Below are 18,948 nucleotides of genomic sequence, written 5' to 3'. Positions count from 1 at the left end.
TTTTCACTGCCCTTGGGATATTCATAACAGTATTTACGTGTATGTCTTGATGTCTGGTCCTTTGTGCTCACCCTTCCTGTTTAAGTCAAACCACCACCATGTTCATCACTGTCTTTCTTTTTCCCTCAGCCTCCCCACAGCTCTGTAACCTTCCAGTGTACTGACTCCCTCCTGTCCCTTCTTCAGGCCCTCTTCAGTGCTGTACCCATTCTGGTCTCCTAAACTGCTGTAGGTTAGTCCTTCCTGGCTGCACACTCTGATCTCCCTGTATCTCCTTCTTCACACTCCTGTCTCACCACTGAAGTGGGACTGCTCACTCATGGCTTCATCTCCATTACCCAAAGAGCTAGCCCTGCAGAGCAGAAGATCAATACATATTTACTGAATAAACACAGCAATGGTTAATTAAATCATTCTGGGGCTCGTTTTATTCATCTTTAAAATCGGGCTATTGAACTTTGATATTTCTTCTAGCCGCACAATTCCTATAAGTAAAATTTGTCAATAAAAAAAGCATCCCAACTTAGCACCTGAAGTTTGAATCAGTAGCCGTTATACAGGAAAAAGCTGATTGCTAGATATAAATTTTAATTTTAATGGCTATCTAACTATTTGTGTTACAAATAACAGTCAGAGATGTTTATTTTTCATTCTCAATTCTGCACACATTCTGTCTACTTCACTTTAAATATGAAGAATGGGAGATAGAGAGAAGTAACCATAAAAACTAAGAGGTTGAGTAGACGTTCCATAAAATCGTCTGATTCCAGTCTTATTTCCTCTTTAGATTTTTTCAGGACAAAGTACATTTTATGTATTTTCATAGGTATGGATCCCTAAATTACATTTCACAACAGTAATGCCAACAAATGGCACCCCAAGTGGTTCTACTTATCACTAGCTCTGTCCCAATAGTTGTCAAGGTAAAATGCATGTTTCCACATACATATTTTATACCATGTTCTTAGGACCGTTAGAAAGATATTGTAAACAAACACTTTTATTGAGTGTTTAAAATAGGCATGTTTCTAGGCACTGACATGCTAGCCTAACTAAACAGATTCATGTAATCTTCAGCATTACCTCGACGATGTTGGTGTTGTTATACAGAGGCAGATATTAAACCACATTTCATATAGACCTGCCACCTGGAGCCAGAGCTTATGAACGTGACCAGCTGACTGTACCATCCCTTTCTGTGACAGCATCTCAATTCTAGAATGTAAAATGGGCACCGAATGGGAATAATGATCCTACTCTTTGATTGAAAAGAACATTCTCCACAGTTGAGTGGAGAGTGGGGTCTGACTTTCACACGTACTCTGGTACCTCACATTTGACCATGTCCCCTGGAGGGGGAGACCTGGTGGCACTCAGAGGAAGGATAACAGGTTACCAAGAAGAGACTTGATACCCTATGAGCATATACAGGGGGAGGAAATCCCCCTCAGGAACAGTCATAGGGGAGGGGAATAAGGGGAAAATGGGAGGGAGGGAAGAATGGGAGGATACAAGGGATGGGATAACCATTGAGATGTAACAAGAATAAATTAATAAAAAATTAAAAAAAGAAAACAACTAAAAACATACAGTTATGCTGAGCTTAAAAAATTAGTTTAGCCAGAGTTTGATCGATTTGGCAGTGTTATTGAGAACATATTTAACTGTCTGTCTTAACTTTGATTTCAAAAGCGGTCTAATTTCAGTAGCTTGGAAGTCAGGCGACTAAAAGAACCATTAGTAATGACTTATTTCTTTATTTTTTAACTATGATTTTCTTTTGAATTCCAATATTTGTCCACCTTATGAAAATGTTCGTTTGTTTGTTTGTTTTTAAACAGCGTCTTAAGCCCGGTAAGTGCCTTCTATATTTTCCCAGGGAAAATATGCAAGAATTTAAAGCAAGTAACAAATTATTTCCATATTAAGTAAGGGGATAATGTTTTCCATTATTTTTTGTAAAAGAAAAACAACATCCATGCATAAATGAGGTCATTGGTGAGAAAAAGAATTGGCCTGCTTTGGTCACTAGCCTGTCCAACTATCCCAACAGGTGGATTTCTATGTAGCTAAGCCTTGAATTGATTTATTAAACTGAGTTTACAAGTGAAAAAGGAAGAGGTTCTGAAGAGGTAATTACAGGAATACAAATCAGGAGAGGCAACTTTGAAAGAATAGTAATTTCCCTACTTGAAACTGACCGTAAGTCCCTAAGAGGAGAGCAGAACAGCTGAGAGCCGCCCTTCTTTTCACTCACAAGTGATCGTGAATTAATTGTGCAGTTTAGCTGAACTTTGCTTTCCTTTGTATCCAAGGAGAAGATTTCTCACAGACTGAGAATTCTTGCTTATTTGTAATATATACTCAATATTTAGAGATAGTGCTTGACACCACATGTGCCTCAATTTCCAAAACAAACAGAGAGGGAAAAGGAACTAAATAATTTTCCAGCAAAAGGGAGAGAGAGAGAGAGAGAGAGGAGGCGTCGGGGAGAAGTGTTTTAGAAACTTTATGGAGATAACTTGGTTTTAAACAGTCTCAAAGATCCTTATTGACGTCAAAAGCCTGACAATAAAATCAAAACTCACTCATCAATGAAAGCTGTGGCAAATAAAACTTCATTGATTTGATTATAAAAGCACTTAGTATAAATTGTACCTATATTTGAGTATTAACTGGGCTATGCAGCTACAGCAAAGAGCGAATATGAGCATTTACTGACAAATTTCAACACTGCTGCCTATTAATTTTTATACTAAATAAAAGCATAGAATCCTGACTTATCCAAATAGGGAAATGCCATGTGTGGGCATACCATTTTAGTTAACTAATTAATATTAACCTTACCTTGTTAATTGTATAATTTATTTTACTTTTCACTTACTCTGTTATTATCCTGTGCCACGGGGTAAATTGCATTCATATGTCAAGCCTGACATTGTTCTAAACAATTAAGATAGAACAATAAAAACAAAAACAAACAAGCAAACAAACAAGACCCAGCAAAATCCCTTTCACCATAGGCCACTATTTGCAATTTTAAAACTACACATTTTCAACTCAGAAAAGAAGTGTCTGCTATTTCAAACAAAAATGAAAAATAGCTGCATAGGACTGGACCTCAGAACTCCCTGAAATCATGGATGGAGGGAGGCCTGAGCCTTCAACATTACTGACTGATGGTGACCACAAAGGGAACTCCCAGGATGGAGCCGTTAATAGACTGTGATATGGTGAACCCTTCTGATTAACCTATTATACTTTGGCACATAGACCTGTTCTTCCAGAAATGCTTGTTCACGGTTGTGTGTAAGAATTGTAGTTTGTTCTGGTAGTCTGCAATATGACCTTAAATAGTTCAAGGTCTATTTGAGGATAACTTGTATGGAATATGATATGTGTACAGCTCACTTGGTAATCATAAGCACAATATAATTCAGAAGATATTCATCAACATCTAGATTCAGAACACAGTTTTCTCATGCTCTTTCCTTGAGGTTAGAAAAATATGTATCATTACGAAAATTAAGTATTTTGAGATGATATTCTAAAATTTGTATTCCAATACTATTGGAAACATGGAAGGACTCTACCAAGTTTTTCATAGCAAAAACCAGTTTGATTGTCAATGTTTCTATGAAAGTTACAAGTTGTATTTTTGGGTTTTGTTTTTGTTTTTGTTTTTTTGAGGCAGAGTCTTGGCTATCCTGGACTCACTTTGTAGACCAGGCTCGCCTCGAACTCACAGAGATCCACCTGCCTTTGTCTCCAAGTGCTGGGATTAAAGGTGTGCGCAAAGTTAGAAATCTGTCTCTGATATGGACTCTGATAACAGCTTTTTGATCACATCTCCCTGGCAGGACTGCCTTGCCAGGCAACAGAGGCAGAGGACATGCACAGCACAGTACTGATGTGACTTGATGAGCCAGTGGATGCAAAAGGGTGCTCCTTTTTTCCTGAGAAGTAGGGGAGGGGAGAGAGGGAAGAGAGAGGGAGGACAGAACTGGGAAAAGAGGATGGATGGAGCTATGACCAGGATGAAAAGTGAATGAATGAATAAATAACTAAATTAGTTAATTAATTAAAAGAAATCACCATTCATTAGTAAACTGACTTACTACTATAATTCTTCAATAAAGTGGAATAAGCCAGTAGAGATGAGCCAGTAGAAGGAGTTATCCCTAAATATGAGGATATGTTTATTTGTTAATAATCAATAGTCTTTAACTAGTAATTCCAAATTTAATGATAGGCCATTAATTATCTAGTAGCAGATAACTTGGGGTAGAAATATAAACAAGAGAATACAAAGGACCTAAGATCTTATATAATTTTTAAAAGATGGTGCGGATAATTAATGCTTTAATCTTAATGTACTATAGGCCTCACAATGTAATAAATATAAATATATAATTAATATATATATATTAATGTATTACACTTGGAAGATACTCATTAGACATTAAAGCAAGTAGTCAGTGAGATAATTGACAAGCCTAAATTGACAAGTGTCATGAAAACAAAGAAAAGAACATTTCCAGGAAATAAAAAAGCTATACGAGGTTGCTAGAGGGACAAATTAGGTGAGAAATTTGATAGCATCACAGTATTCATAATCATGAAAGTCACCAGAAGTTACATAGAGTAGGGTCATAGAAAGCTAAGTGGAAGGCTGGCAGGAGCATTGGACTTCAGGAACTAGAGACAACTGTTCATCCACTGAGTAATTTTTCAAGGTGGCAAATAAATTAAATATCTAGAGGGAAATACACATAAAAGGAAAGTCCATAAATATTTCTTCAATTTGACTGAATTATATGCGGTATGGTTTCCTAAAGATGAGATTGAACAGTGGTATTGGAATCAAGGAAATATTAAGATAATCAAAAGAGTTTTATATGAAATTGTTTATAGTGTCTTAACTTTACAATAATGGTAAGCTATATAACACTCTGACCTGTGTAAAGCTTTTTGCCTAGAAAAAGATAGTCATTCATCAAATATCTCAATGAAACACATGTCAAAAAAAGAGAGAGACCAAGTACTAGGAGAATTTAATACCAGAGAAAATGGGCTTCATCAAAAATGAGAACTGGAGACTTGGGTGTCTCACTCAGAAAACTGCTTGCTTGGCAACCACAGGAATATGTGTTCAAGTCCCCAGCACCCACATAAAAAGCTGGTCACAGAAGCACACATCTGTAATCCTAGACCTTTGAGGGCAAAGCAGATGCTTGAGGCTCACAGATCATTCCTCTAGCTGATTAGCGGGCTCCTGCTTCAGAGAGAGACTTTTCTTCATAATAAAGTGGAAGGCAGGAGAGAAAGGCATGAGATACTAATTTCTGGCTTCCACATGCACACATGAGCATGCATGTGTATCACACACACACACACATACACACACACACACACATATTACAACTGAATATGTAAGAGTTGACTCCATAAAAAAAGTGGACAGAATCACATTGCATTCAAAGGAAATGAATAGCCAGGATCATATATCGTATAAAAGGAGAAAAGCTTAAAGACTGGAACATAGAATAGTGGGGCAGCAATGTGTGTGCTTTATACTAAAATTAATAAGAAACCATTTCAGTGCCTAGAAAAGGAATGGGATCATCCGTTCTGTTATTTAAAATAATGATACAATTCACAGGAATGTGGAAAATAAAGTAGACTTAAGAACCAGAATGGATACATACAGATTTAAGTGACTTACAGAGTACAGAAAAGAATATGTGGGGAAGAAAGCAAGTGGATGATTTCATGGAAAAAAATAGTAATTAAAAGTAGAAAGGATTTGATGTGTGGAGTATGGGTTATACATAGTATCTTCACTTTTGCACAGTTGTTTATGACCTACACAATGAACCAGTCAAGCAATACAGCACGGAAAGCCCTTTTTCAAAAGAGCTCAAAAATCACTTATGTATTAGAAGTGCAGATCAAATTCTAAACATTGCTTATCTCAATTGTTTTTGACACTCTAAAAAGAAACAAGTCATTGTTGATGAATACCCATTGTGCCCTAGGGGTTTGAGAACAAAGAGTACATTCAAAAGCTGTGTTAGGCTCATCCAAAAGAAATAACAAAACCCTCTCCACCCAGTACAGCCTGCACAGCTCTGGTGCAAACAGATGAAGGCTACATTTGCCTGTGAAACCCACAGGAGGTGATTCACCACCACAACTACAAGATTCAAGTGCATAGTCTTAACATACTGTGCTAGTAAACCCAAAGCCATGCATAGCATCAATTTCACTCTGACTGGAACCTTCTAGAATTGAGGAGCAGTAACAGAATGGGCTTGGAAAAGCCTAGATACTTCCACTTATACAACAGCACACAATTTCTATACAAAGTTGAGTTTTCTTCTTATTTCTCAGCTTTCTGGGAAGAACAACTAAAACTAATTTATGTCTTAGAACATGAAAGTTTTATTGTAGGCATCACTATTGATTGTGGTAACGGTGAAAGTGTGCTTAGAAAGACACATTTTTCATTAGTTAAATTTTATCTACTATATGAGGAAATATATTGTACTTTAGGTCTATTTTCTTCCACTATTGCCAAATAATGCACTCGAGAAAGAATCATAATGAAGTAGGTGAGTACCATATGTAGCGCTAGAAGAGCATGTTGTCCATTCCATGACGACCTCTTATGACGTAATGGAAAATATAAGAGATTTCTCCAGTCCTCCTCACAATTTGGCTCAGATCATGGAAAGGAGCAACGGTACAGGTGCCCTGCAGGGCTAGGCACTTGGTGGGTCATCATTAAATGTTAACAGGGACTTACTAGGGCTGCAGAGAATCTCCACCTACAGCAGTGTTCACAGGTATATTTGCCTTTGCTCTAACATAACAATATCTTCCAATCAGCCATACTAATTCAACTCTCTTTTTTATAGTCCATATGAATACTAATTGAAAGGCCCCATCGGTCAATGCTTTCAATATCCTTACAGAATTTTAGATTTTATTGTGAGTTGCAACACTCTTCTTTACAAATCGTCTCACATATTTTTCTGCTTGTGAAAACTACATGTGTGATCTACAAATTACGAAAATGAGAATTTTCATATTAATTATTTCTTGGCACAAGAAAGCAAAACAATGCAGAGACATTCCTGGCTCTCTTTATGCTGTATTACTGTAGCTTTTATAACTTCTGCACTGCAGAGATTACAAAACTGATGCATATTTTTAAATGTTAACTCAAAGTGTCAGACATTTGCTTATATTCTGAAAAATCTTAGGAACAAATTTGAGGACTACACAGCAACGTGGGCTGGTAGACATATTTTCTGTCATTCACATTTTATGAATACTCTCACCCTCTAATCATTTTTATCTATATTATATTGTAATCTCAGAGCCTTGAAGTTAGAAATAAGAACTTGATATAAATGTTAATTACAGGGACAAGTTGAAATGCATTTTAACAAAAGCATGATATATTGAAAGTCAAATAATCCCTGTACGCTTTTTAAGCTTCACTTAATAAGAAGAACAAGCTAGGATGAAATTTGGGGAAATAATAACCCATTTTATAGAGAAAGAATCTGGCATCTCACACCAGGAAAAATTTCTGTTCAGGTTTCTTTTTTTCTATAAGATGCCTTGGCCCTTGAGGTAAATGGAAACTCTTTCAAGAGATCATGTTGCATCTTATAGGCAAAATATGATTCTGCAACACATCATCTCTGTCAAAAACTACAAACCTTTATAGAACTAATATGTTCAATTATGGATGGTTGTGGATTATCCTTAACATCATCTAAGCACATAAGGACGTTAAATAAGAAGCTTTGTATCTAGAAATGGATAGCCCTTTCCAAAAGTCACCTGAACCAGAGTTGCATCTTTGAAACCAGCTTCTTCTTCCTTTTTCTTTTTTATTCACAGGCTGCAATTAGCTCTTCAAGATTCAGAATCTCTTTTCTCTCCAAATCAATTGTGGTGTTCAAATCAGCTGTTGTCCTTTTCATGAGTAGAGGGGAAAAAAGACTGAGAAACTGATGAGCGTAATGCTTATTTTATCAGATAAATTAGGACACTGGAAGATGCAGGTCCACTGAGCACCTCTACCTGTTCTCAACTTCTCTATTTATTCCACATGGGTACCTACTCCTGGCAAGTTCTCCAGTTAGTGAATTTCTTGCCAAAATCCACATCAGATATTTTGTTGTATAACTTAACTACCCAGAATAAATCTTTGATGCTGAGGTTGTCATAGGAGACTATGAAATAATATGAGTGGGAACATTTATATAAAGCATATTTCTTTCCGGAAGTTTGATCTCATTTTCAAGCTCAGTGCCTCTGACAGGAAGAAGGCAGCAGGAAGCAACTTATCAAATCAAAGACTTGTAGATCATCTCTATTGTAAATGTCAAAATCCCTCAAAATTATTTTGTAAAATGAGTGATGTTCCACCTCTGCCATGGAACTAACAATGCCGTGCTTGCAGATCTGACCTAAATAGTGGAGATGCCTGACTGCCCCAGATTGTTACAAAATTAACGGGGAAAAAAAATAGTGGATGATTCAACAGGATCCTTACAGCACAGTATGGAGAAATACCTGTGGCTTAAGATAGGCAATGTTGCATGTTTATTGTTTTGCCTTTTTTTTTTTTTAAGGAGTATCAGTGTATATTATAAGTGTCTTAGTTTGTTCTACAGGATTTTCATTAGCCTGCTACCTGCCTTATGTTTCTTTTGTCAAATAAAGGTAGAATGTTTTAATAAACACTAACCAGAGCTTTGACATTAGATTATTTTTCTATTTGACCAACCTTGGGTAGAGCCACAGCACAGCATTTTAGGAACTCAATGAAAGCCAATATTCCCATGCCTTTATTATGCTCTGAGAAGGCTCTTTCATGATGTAGGGGGTGCTATGATGGAGGGGTGCTCATGTACTGACTACTGTTTTCGTGTTACTCACTCCTACCTAACTCCCAGAAAAGTTTTGCGGATTTTCATTGGCTTATCAAATGCTCTCTTCTTCAGAGATACCCATTTCAGGGCAAAGACATGCACCTTGTAATACCATGTAGTATTTCTCTCAGGTTACAAGCTCTAAGAAAGACTTCACTCATAATACCCACTCTCCCAAGTCTTCTAGTCACTTTCACCCAACCAATAAACAACAGGCTCTTTAAGCAGACACTGGAGGGAGCCAAACTGTTGGCTTGAAGGGAAATCTGGGTAGCTAATCAGTGTACTCCCACCCCCCACTTTTTTGTCCTTGCTTTCTTGTTTTTGTGTTTCATTCATAGCTTCTTTCCCAACCCATCCCCACCTCATATTCAACAAGCTGGACCTTGTTTTATAGGAAGCTTTTAATGAGTTTATGAATACAAATTAGAAGCTGGAGATCTCTTTAGGCTTCTAACTCAGATTCTCTCATCTTGTGTGTCTTTAGTATTTGACTTCTCATCCTATGGTACCCTATTCTAATTACTCTGCTTAATTATTATGCTTAGTTTGCTGTGCTTCCTCAAGAGTTTGTGAATCAACAACAACAACAGAAAGGATAACTGAAGTATCAAAATATTTTGAAGTTTGTTTTTATTGTATAGGCTACCATTTATGAACAAACTTAGGCAGTCAGGTTTGCATTGACATGAAAATGGACACTTCATTTACAGGCAGGCTAAATAAGTTCTAGGGGAATAATTCTTTCATTCATGTTGGCTTTAAAGTGATTTAAATTAATTCTAAACGCCACCTCCACGGCCCATTGGATTGGTTTAACACCCTTTGATGGTGTTGTTTGGGCTTTTCTCTCACATGCTAATGAGCCACTCACTTTATCTGCCACAGCTTCCTATAATCCTTCAGCAATTCTCACACTTTCTAATGGCCCTTTCTTTTAAAATGCAGGAGGGCTTGGGGAAGAGGAGGAGGAGGAGGAAGAAGAAAAGGAAGAGGAAGGAGAGTGGAGGAAGAGGACTGCTATTAGATTAGTATCAATTTACCCCAGGAATATGATCAGAAATCAGAAATGTGTGGTTGGCAGCCCTCGTGCTGGAAGAGCAACTGTCACTGGGAAATAGATTCATTTATGCACAGGCTGCCTCTCCACTCAACCAAGAGCAATGCTCATGGCTCCCTTGAAGCTTAGATAATCATCAGGAAGTGATTCTAGATCTCAAAGGAAGTATGCTTCTTGAGAGCCTAACCTTTTCTTTAGAGATTCCTTCAATGTGACTTTTACAAATGACCAAAAATTAACATTATCTTATGGCTTGGTTGTTCATACCTGTAGGGAAAGCCTGGGTTCAACCACATAAAAAGAAAAGAGATAAGATGCTGTCTTATTATTCCAAAAAAGCGAGCATTGCTCCTCAGAGTCCTCAAAGACTCTCAAGAGTTAGGTTATTGATAACTTTCTGAAACAAATCTGATAATCATCAAATCTAATTTTTCTATGGTTTTCATATTCTTAAAATACTTTCCAGCTCTGTAGCTATAAACACTTAAAAACATCATTTTAACATGCTTATTTATTTATTTATTTTTGTCTTTAAGGATTCTTATTTTGCCATTTTTTAAATTCACTTTGCATTCCTATCCTGCTCCCTTCTCTCCTCCAGGGCCAGCCCTCCTGCCTTCCTACTCTAACCCACCCCAGTTAATCAACTGTTAGGATTCTATTTCTGGCTGTCTACCTGTGATGTCATTTCCTACCTGCCACAGGGGCATGGAAAAGTCCTATCTCAACCCTCTTCCTCTTCCTCTCTCTCTCTCTCTCTCTCTCTCTCTCTCTCTCTCTCTCTCTCTCTCTCTCTCTCTCTCTCTCTTTAGGGTACCCCTCCTCCCTTTCCTTTTCTTCACATGCTTATTTAATAAACTCCTCTATAACATAATATCTACTGCCTGGTACCTTATTATCTTACTGCCTTATGTCTTATCTTTTTAATTATAAAATCAAGTAGCATCAGGACTAAGCATCCTCTTCCATTGAGGCCCAACAAGACTAGAGGAAAATGTTCCAAAAGCAGGCAACAGAGTCCATGTCAGCAATAGTGACCCTCACAAAGACCAAGCTAGCCATTAGCCAAATATGTGTAGGGGACTTTGGTCCAGTGAATGTATGATCTTTGGAGGTTCAGTCTTTTTGAGCGCGCATGTTCCTTGGCTAGTTGACTCTCCTGGTCTTCTTGTGGAGTTCTTATTCTCTTCAGGTCCCTGTTATCCTTGCCCATTCTTCCACAAGACTCTCAGAGCTCCTCCTGATATGTGACTGTGGGTCTCTGTATCTGTTTCTATCCACTGCTGGGGGAGCCTCTCAGAGAAGAGTTATGCTAGGCTTCAGTCTGCAAGCAAGCAGAGTATCATTTAATAGTGTCAGGGGTTGGCTCTCTCCCATAGGGTGGGTCTCAAGTTTGGCCAGTCATTGTTTGCCCCTTTCCTCAATATCTGCTTCATCTTTATCCCTGAACACCTTGTTGGCAGGGTGAAATTTTGGGTCAAAGATTTTCTGGATGGGTTGGCGTCCCACTATTTTCACTAGAAGTCCTGCCTGGGTATAGGAGGTGGCCACTTTCATCTCCATTTACCCCACTGCTAGGAATCTCAACTAGAGTGACCTTCATATCCACCCAGGAGCCTACCCAGCTTATTTCAGCACCCCCTTGCCCTCCCCACATTGGTTTCCTTCCTCTCTCCCAGTGTTTTGACCTCCCACACCTGCTATACCCTGCCCCTATTCCCATCCTCATACCCCTTCCCAGGCTCTCTCCCACCCCATCTCTCTCTTCATCCACTTGCAATGTCTATGTTATTTCCCCTTCTAAAGGAAATTCCTCCCTTGAGCCTTCTTTGTTACTTGGCTTCTTTGGGTCTGTGGATTGCAGAATGGTTATCCTGTACTATATGGCTAATAGCCACTTACAAGTGAGCACATACTACTGTGTCTCTTTTTGAGTCTGGGTTACCTCATTCAGGACATTTTTTTGTTCAATCCACTTACTTACAAATTTCAATAGTTTTTTTGTTTTTAATAGCTGAGTAGATTCCACTGTGTAAATGTACCACATTTTATTCATCTATTCTTTGGTTGAAGGAAATCTAGGTTGTTTTCAGTTCCTGGATATTACAAATAAACCTGTGATGAACATAGCTTAGCAGGTATCCTGGTGGAGTGGAGGACTGTCTTTTGGTTATATGCCCAAGAATGGTATAGCTGGATCTTGAGGTAGAACTATTTCTAATTTTCTAATAAAGCACCAAATTGATTTACAAGTGGTTGTACAAGTTTGCCCTCCTGTCAGCAATTCCCCCTTGCTCCACATCCTCTCTAGCATGTGCTGTCACTTGAGATTTTGATCTTAGTCATTCTGACAGGTGTAAAATAGAATATCAGAGTCAGTTTGATTTGCATTTCCCTGATGCCTAAGGACATTGAGCATTTCTTTAAATGCTTCTTAGACATTAGACCTTCCTCTGTTGAGAATTCTCCATTTAGCTCTATACTCCATTTTTTAATTGGATTATTTGCTTTGTTGGTGTTTCATTTCTTGAGTTCTTTATATATTTTGGATAGTAGCCCTCTGTTGGATGTAGGGTTGGTGAAGAACTTTTCCTAACCCATAGGCTTCTGTCTTGTTTCCTGACAATGTCCTTTGGCTTACAGAAGCTTCATTGTTTATCTTAGAGCCTATGCTTTTGGTGTTCTGCTCAGGGAGTTGTCTTCTTTGCTAATAAGCTCAAGGCTCTCCCTTACCTTCTCTTCTATTAAATTTAGTGTATCTGGTTTTATGTTAAAGTTTTTGATTCACTTGGACTTAAGTTTTATACAGGGTGATAATTATGGATCTATTTGCATTTTTCTACAAGCAGACATATAGTTAAACCAGACCCACCCATTGTCCTAGTAGGTTTCCCATTTCTGTGTCACATTATCTTAATTTTGTTTCATTAGTGTTTTATACATTACTTTCATTAGTTTTCTTTTATTTTGATGTATTGAAAAGACCTAAGTTTTGCTTTGTTTTATCTTGTTTATTGACTCTTTTTTTTTTCCTGTCAAGGACATGCACCCCTTTCATCATGGTCAAAAGGTTTCTAACTTCAATTGGGAAAGTATCTTAGAACAGTCTGAAATTACCAGTTTCGACCCAAAGAAATGCTAGCATGCTTCCATTCCTTCCACTTCCAAATTCGTGTTGTTAAATGGCTGTAATTGGACTGTAGACCCTCAGATTTATTATGCTCCCAAGTAAGAACCTTCCATGATTTCCTTGGTTTTTGTTTTGTTTTGTTTTGGTTTTTTTTGCTTTTTTTTTTTTTTTTTTTTTTTTTTTTTTTTTTTTTTTTGATGGACCTCTCGTTGTTAAATAAAACAGAACCATAGCCATTGACCCAGAAAGGAAACTAGTGCTATCCCCTTCAATGAGGATCATTAGAAAGGGAGGAACTTGAGGCCATGAGAGGGCCTCAGATGTGAGAAAGAGCATTAGAAAAACAAATAATCTATGAGGAGCCTGAACATAATGGGTATTTAAAGAAAAGGAGAAGCTGCCCTTTTAAGCCTGTAGAGGAACTTCATAAAAGTGGGAATATGAGCCAGATAAGGAAAGAGAACTAGCCTCTGAAAGGGAGATGGTCGCAGAAGGGCAGAGAGACTATTCTGAGAGGCTTCTCACCTCTAGTAGGTCCAAAGAGTCCTAGGCATCCTGGAATGATTCCCCAGAACAAAGAAAAGGTCTACTTTATAAAGAACCCTTTTAGTGACATCAGGATGTTTTACATCTTGTGACTTAGTTCCACAGAGCATATACATAAGGAAGTATGGAGAAACCATGTACTATAAATTAACTCCTAGCACACATTGGCTCTTAACTGTCAGTCCCAGAGAGGGATAACGGAAGGAAGGGACTGATGAAGGCTGTAAGATCAGGCCTAAATGTGCAGGATCCTGATCATCATCTGGTAATATGCTCTTAGAAACCTGGGAAGAATCCCTCCCCAGAAACACTGCATGAATTCAATTCATCAAGTTGCTTGCATTCCCAAATGACATCTTAAGTGCATCCTTGCTTTATCACCGAGCTCACTGTATGTGGTATCAGAGTCCCTACTTGATCAATTCCCCAAGTCTTTCCCATGCGCTCATACTGTAGACATCTACCAGCTCAGCCTTGCTAAACATGCACCCCATTTCCTCTCTGCTTAAAACTCTCTTGGGCTAAAAAAAAAAAAAGACTGAAGATAAGTCTCCAGGGTAGAGTACTTGCCTGACATTCATAAGGCCCTAGATTTGTATCCTCCTCCCCCAAATAATAATAAATTCATAGATCATCTCTGGCATAAACATCTCAAAGAAATTTCAAACTCAGTGTCCAAGATGAACTCAACTCTCCAAAAACTATGTTTCTTCTCCATGTCTCAGCACCATTTCCCTGCGAGCTCAAGGAAGAAATCAAGGAAGAAATGTGATCATAATCAATCTTGACTCTCTTCTTATTCCACATCTAAGCATTTTCTAAGTCCAGAGATTTTTAACTCTTCCAATGGATATATATTTCCTCTTACCTACCTTTACCTGCCCTAGACTCTACCTTTGTTATTTCTCCCTTTAAACTCCTAACTTCACTGCCTGCACTAAAGTCCTATTCCCTCAAAAGCCAGTGTAATTCATTATCCAGTATGTAATAAACTGGAGCTACTTACTGCAACAAGGATTTATTATCTCACACAGTATTTGAAGATCAGGTTTAACTGGGTGGGGTTGTTTCCTGATCACCAGAGATTGCATTCAAGCTGTAGACGGGATGTTAAGTAATCAGGTAACTTGAGCAGCAGAGATGTCTTTACATGTGACTGTGGAAAAAACACTTCTGCGATCTGTGAGAATAAGACAAACAGGAAGCATCAATGGCCTTCATTTGATAGTTGTAAAAGCTGTCCTCCTCGTTTCTATTTTATTCTTTGCTAGAAGTGTATCACTAAGTTTAGGCCATATGAAGGGTGGAGAAATTAGATTCTACTTTGTAAAAGAGAAAGCAACCTAAAGTTTGCAAATACATTTCTTAAATCACCACATCTAGTAATCTTTCAAATTAAAGAAAAACTTGGTAAAGGCACATATTTATAATTGCCATCTTACATATTAAAAACCTACGGGATGTTTTCTCTTACAGTATTCAGACAGTACTTTTTAAAATATGTATTTTATTAAGTTATTCTTATTACATCTCATTTGTTATCCCATCCCTCCCATTCCTCCCTCCCTCCCACTTTCCCCTTACTCTCCTCCCCTATGACGGTGACTAAGGTGGACCTTCTCTCCCTCAGACAGCACTTTTTTTTTTTTGGCATAGGAATTCTTTGTGTAGCCAGGCTGGCCCTGAACTCACAGAGATCTGCTTGCCTTTGCCTCCCTGAGTGTTAGGATTACAGGCATGAGCCAACATGGCCAGCTCAGACAGCACTTCTTTATTCAGTTTTTTAAACTCAATTATTTTGTTACTAAGTTAGCATCTAGCTCGAGATCAATTACTCTTCCATATACTATCTCTGAGAATAATGAATTACTCGTTATTCACTACAAATGATGACTTAACCCCAGGACTTGCTCAGACTATACTTACTTCTACCCTCTATAACTGACTGAACTATATTCATTTGTTAAGCATCAGGCATATACCACTGGCTGAGAAATGTCTCCTACCAGTCTACACAGGACTCCTCTCTTTTTAACTTCCTAACATGTCTTATCATTTGTCTTAGTCACTGCTCTATTGCTGTGAAAAAGTTGCCAGGACCAAGGCAACTCTTATAAAAGAAACATTTAATTGGAGGTTTGCTATGAGTTTCAAAGGATTAGTCCATTATATTCATGGCAGCAGGGAGGTGTGGTGCTGGAGAGCTACAGCCTGATCAATAGGCAGAGAGAGAGAGAGAGAGAGAGAGAGAGAGAGAGAGAGAGAGAAGAGAAGAAGAGAAAGAGAGAGAGGGAGAGAGAGAGAAAGAGAGAGAGAGGAGAGGAGGAGAGAGAGAGAGGAGAGAGAGAGAGGAGAGAGAGAGAAGAGGAGAGGAGAGAGGAGAGAGAGAGATGAAGAGAGAGAGAGGAGAGAGAGAGAGGAAGAGAGAGAGAGGAGAGAGAGAGAGAGGAAGAGAGAGAGAGGAAGAGAGAGAGGAGAGGAGAGAGGGAGAGAGAGAGAGGAAGAGAGAGAGAGAGAAAGGGAGAGAGAGAGGAAGAGAGAGAGAGAGGAAGAGAGAGAGAGAGAAGAGAGAGAGAAAGAGAGAGCTGGAGTGGGCTTTTGAAACCTCAAAGTCCACCCCTAGTGACATACTTCCTCCAAGGGCATGCCTCTTAATTCTTCTCAAATAGTGGCACACCCAGGTGAATAAGTATTCAAATATAGGAGCCTGTAGGGGCCATTTTTATTCAAACTGTCACATTATGATAATCTTTTTCATTACAATGCCTTGTTTCTTTTTCTGCAAATAAATAAATAAATAAATAAATAATCTATAGGTTCATTGAGGGAAATGTATTATTTCATTTGTGCTCCTATGTAACTAGAGTAACAATAATTCTTTTAGTAGACACTGCCTAAAGTCTCATCTTCAGGTCTTCTTAAGGAACCAAGAATATAATCAAGATGGTCTGATAGTTTTTAGGTAGAAGTTCTTTAGTCCTATCTGAACAAATACTACTCTATTCCAGTGGATTTTGGATCTAGGACAGCCTTCATAGCCTACCACCAACGGAGAGTTATGCTCAGTCCTAGGTTCCTAAGGCGTACACTATATTCCTGCTTCCAGAGTGCTGTATCTGCCTGAGCTGGAAATGTCAAAGCGGCCAGGAGTTAACTCGAATAGCAGCAGGCTGAGAAACAGAAAAGCAAATTTATGTACAAGGGAAGCTAATAGTTATGAGTAGTTCTAGCAAAGAACCCCAAACACAGTCCCCCAGTTCTACAACTGAAGTCACACTTGCTATGACTCGTTGGCTCATAGGCAAAGCTAAAAATGATAGTGAATATTATAATCCATCATCCAAAACCATTATACTAAGTACATATAAATAGAATAACATTTATATTGAATCTTAGTCTTTGGGTTCCTTAAAATTCTAGATGGAGACTTAAATACAAAGAAAAATAAAGAAATCAATATCCTTCTTGATAAAGAAAGCATGCTATATATTTAATTTTCCAAAGACCAACTTTTCTCATATTTTTCTCACTAAAATATGATTGAGAAATAAAAATATGGTTTTTAATAAAATTAGAATTAAATTACCTTTAATTAAAAATATACTTTTATTCCATTAATTCCTTCAAAATTGAGAAAGACATCAGAGACAAGTGTTAAGAAAAACAGACAAAAAGCAATAAATAATGTCTGGAATAAAAAAAGAAGCCCATGACCGCATCCCATATTTATCATCCTAAGTATAAAACAAAAACAAAAAGCTAACTCTTAAGCCTTAGGCACTTTTCCTCCAAGCTAAAGCTCTCAGTAGAAGCTACATGAATTTCATCAATATGTTTATATGATTCCAAGCCAAGAATTTCTGTAAAGATTACCAAAGGATCTGATGCAGCGTCTGGCAAGAGATAAAGTACATCTCAGAAGAACCTGGAAGAAAATGTCTCTTAGAAGACTTGCTTATCTGATCAAAAAGATTTTAGATTAAAATCTGGAAAATAGAGAAACATGCCTCAAAAAGCATAAAATTAAATATTTCAGAAAATTAATATAAAAAAACTGAACACTAACAGTAAGAAGAGGGAGAATGAAAGAAATACATATTCCGATCAATCTACAGGAAAAATAATGTATCAAATAGTACACTTTAAAGCAAATGTAATCTCATAGGTGTGGGCTAACTTAAATGGTACAACTAAGGACTAAATATGCAACTTAAAAATATACCTTATTAAAATTGAATTGATAAGATTATCTTCTGTTTAAAAATATAAAGAAAGTCATATATATTATTTTAGCAAGTTTATTTGGGTAGGCATAAAAGGAAAGACCTAAAAATGCCACTGGGACTTGGGCAGTAAAACAGACATACTTGTTTAGATGAAGCGTATGAATAAAAATTTTCTACTAGACCTTACATAGGAAAGTGATTAACTAATAACAAAGTGATGTATATTTAGCCAGCTTTTCATCTGTGGAAATCAACCTGTAAATTAGAGACCAATAACTGCTATTATAGGTCTTAAACATAATCATGACTTGTTTTGGGTCATTCTTGCATTCTATTCTTTGTGGCAATGTTCACCAAGACTTTCAGCATGATTCTTAACCTCATATGACCTCAAAGCTAGACTTTATTGTACCAGAATATGTACATTAAATGCAATCCCAGCAGCACCCACAAAGCCCAGTGTGGTGCCTAGTTTCATATCAAAGTGATATAAGCTACAGTCATCTGAGGGAAGGGAGCTTCAATTGAGAAGACACATCCATAAAATCCAGCTGTAGGCAAGCCTGTAGGGCATTTTTCTTAGTTAGTGATTGATGGAGAAGTGTCCAGACTACTGTAGGTCAGGTCAGCCCTGGACTGGTGGTCCTAGTTTCTATAAGAAAGCAGACTGAGCAAACCAGTAGCCAGCACCCCTCTGTGGCCTCTGTATCAGCCCTGCCTCCAGACTCCTGTCCTGCTTGAGTTCCTGTCCTGGCTTCCCTCAATGATGAGCAGTAACAGTGATGTGGAAGAGGAAGCTGAGTAAAGCCTTTCCTCCCCAGCATGCTCTGTTCATGGTTTTTCATCACAGCAATAGTAATTCTAGCCAGGAAAACCAGGGTACATGTGTAACTACTCAGAACTTCACGCATCTTCCCGCTTACTATTTCTAGGTCTTTACCATCCCAGTCTATGATTCCCCAAGCAAATGGCTTCTACTTACTTTTCACTTACTATTAAGGCTTAATTTTAAGAAGATTCCAAGCTTATACA

The 18,948-nt window shown here is 37.8% G+C and overlaps 1 protein-coding gene across 1 annotated transcript in view; it reads left to right on the top strand.

Moving 5' to 3' along the window:
* Grm3 (glutamate metabotropic receptor 3) overlaps nucleotides 1-18,948 on the top strand; it is a 213,018-nt gene that overhangs the window by 14,087 nt on the left and 179,983 nt on the right. The window lies entirely within an intron of this gene.

This window comes from Acomys russatus, chromosome 10 (assembly GCF_903995435.1).
Source record: "Acomys russatus chromosome 10, mAcoRus1.1, whole genome shotgun sequence".
Lineage (NCBI taxonomy): Eukaryota > Metazoa > Chordata > Mammalia > Rodentia > Muridae > Acomys > Acomys russatus.
Note: the sequence above shows the minus strand (reverse complement) of the source record. Positions and strands in the feature narration are given on the sequence as shown.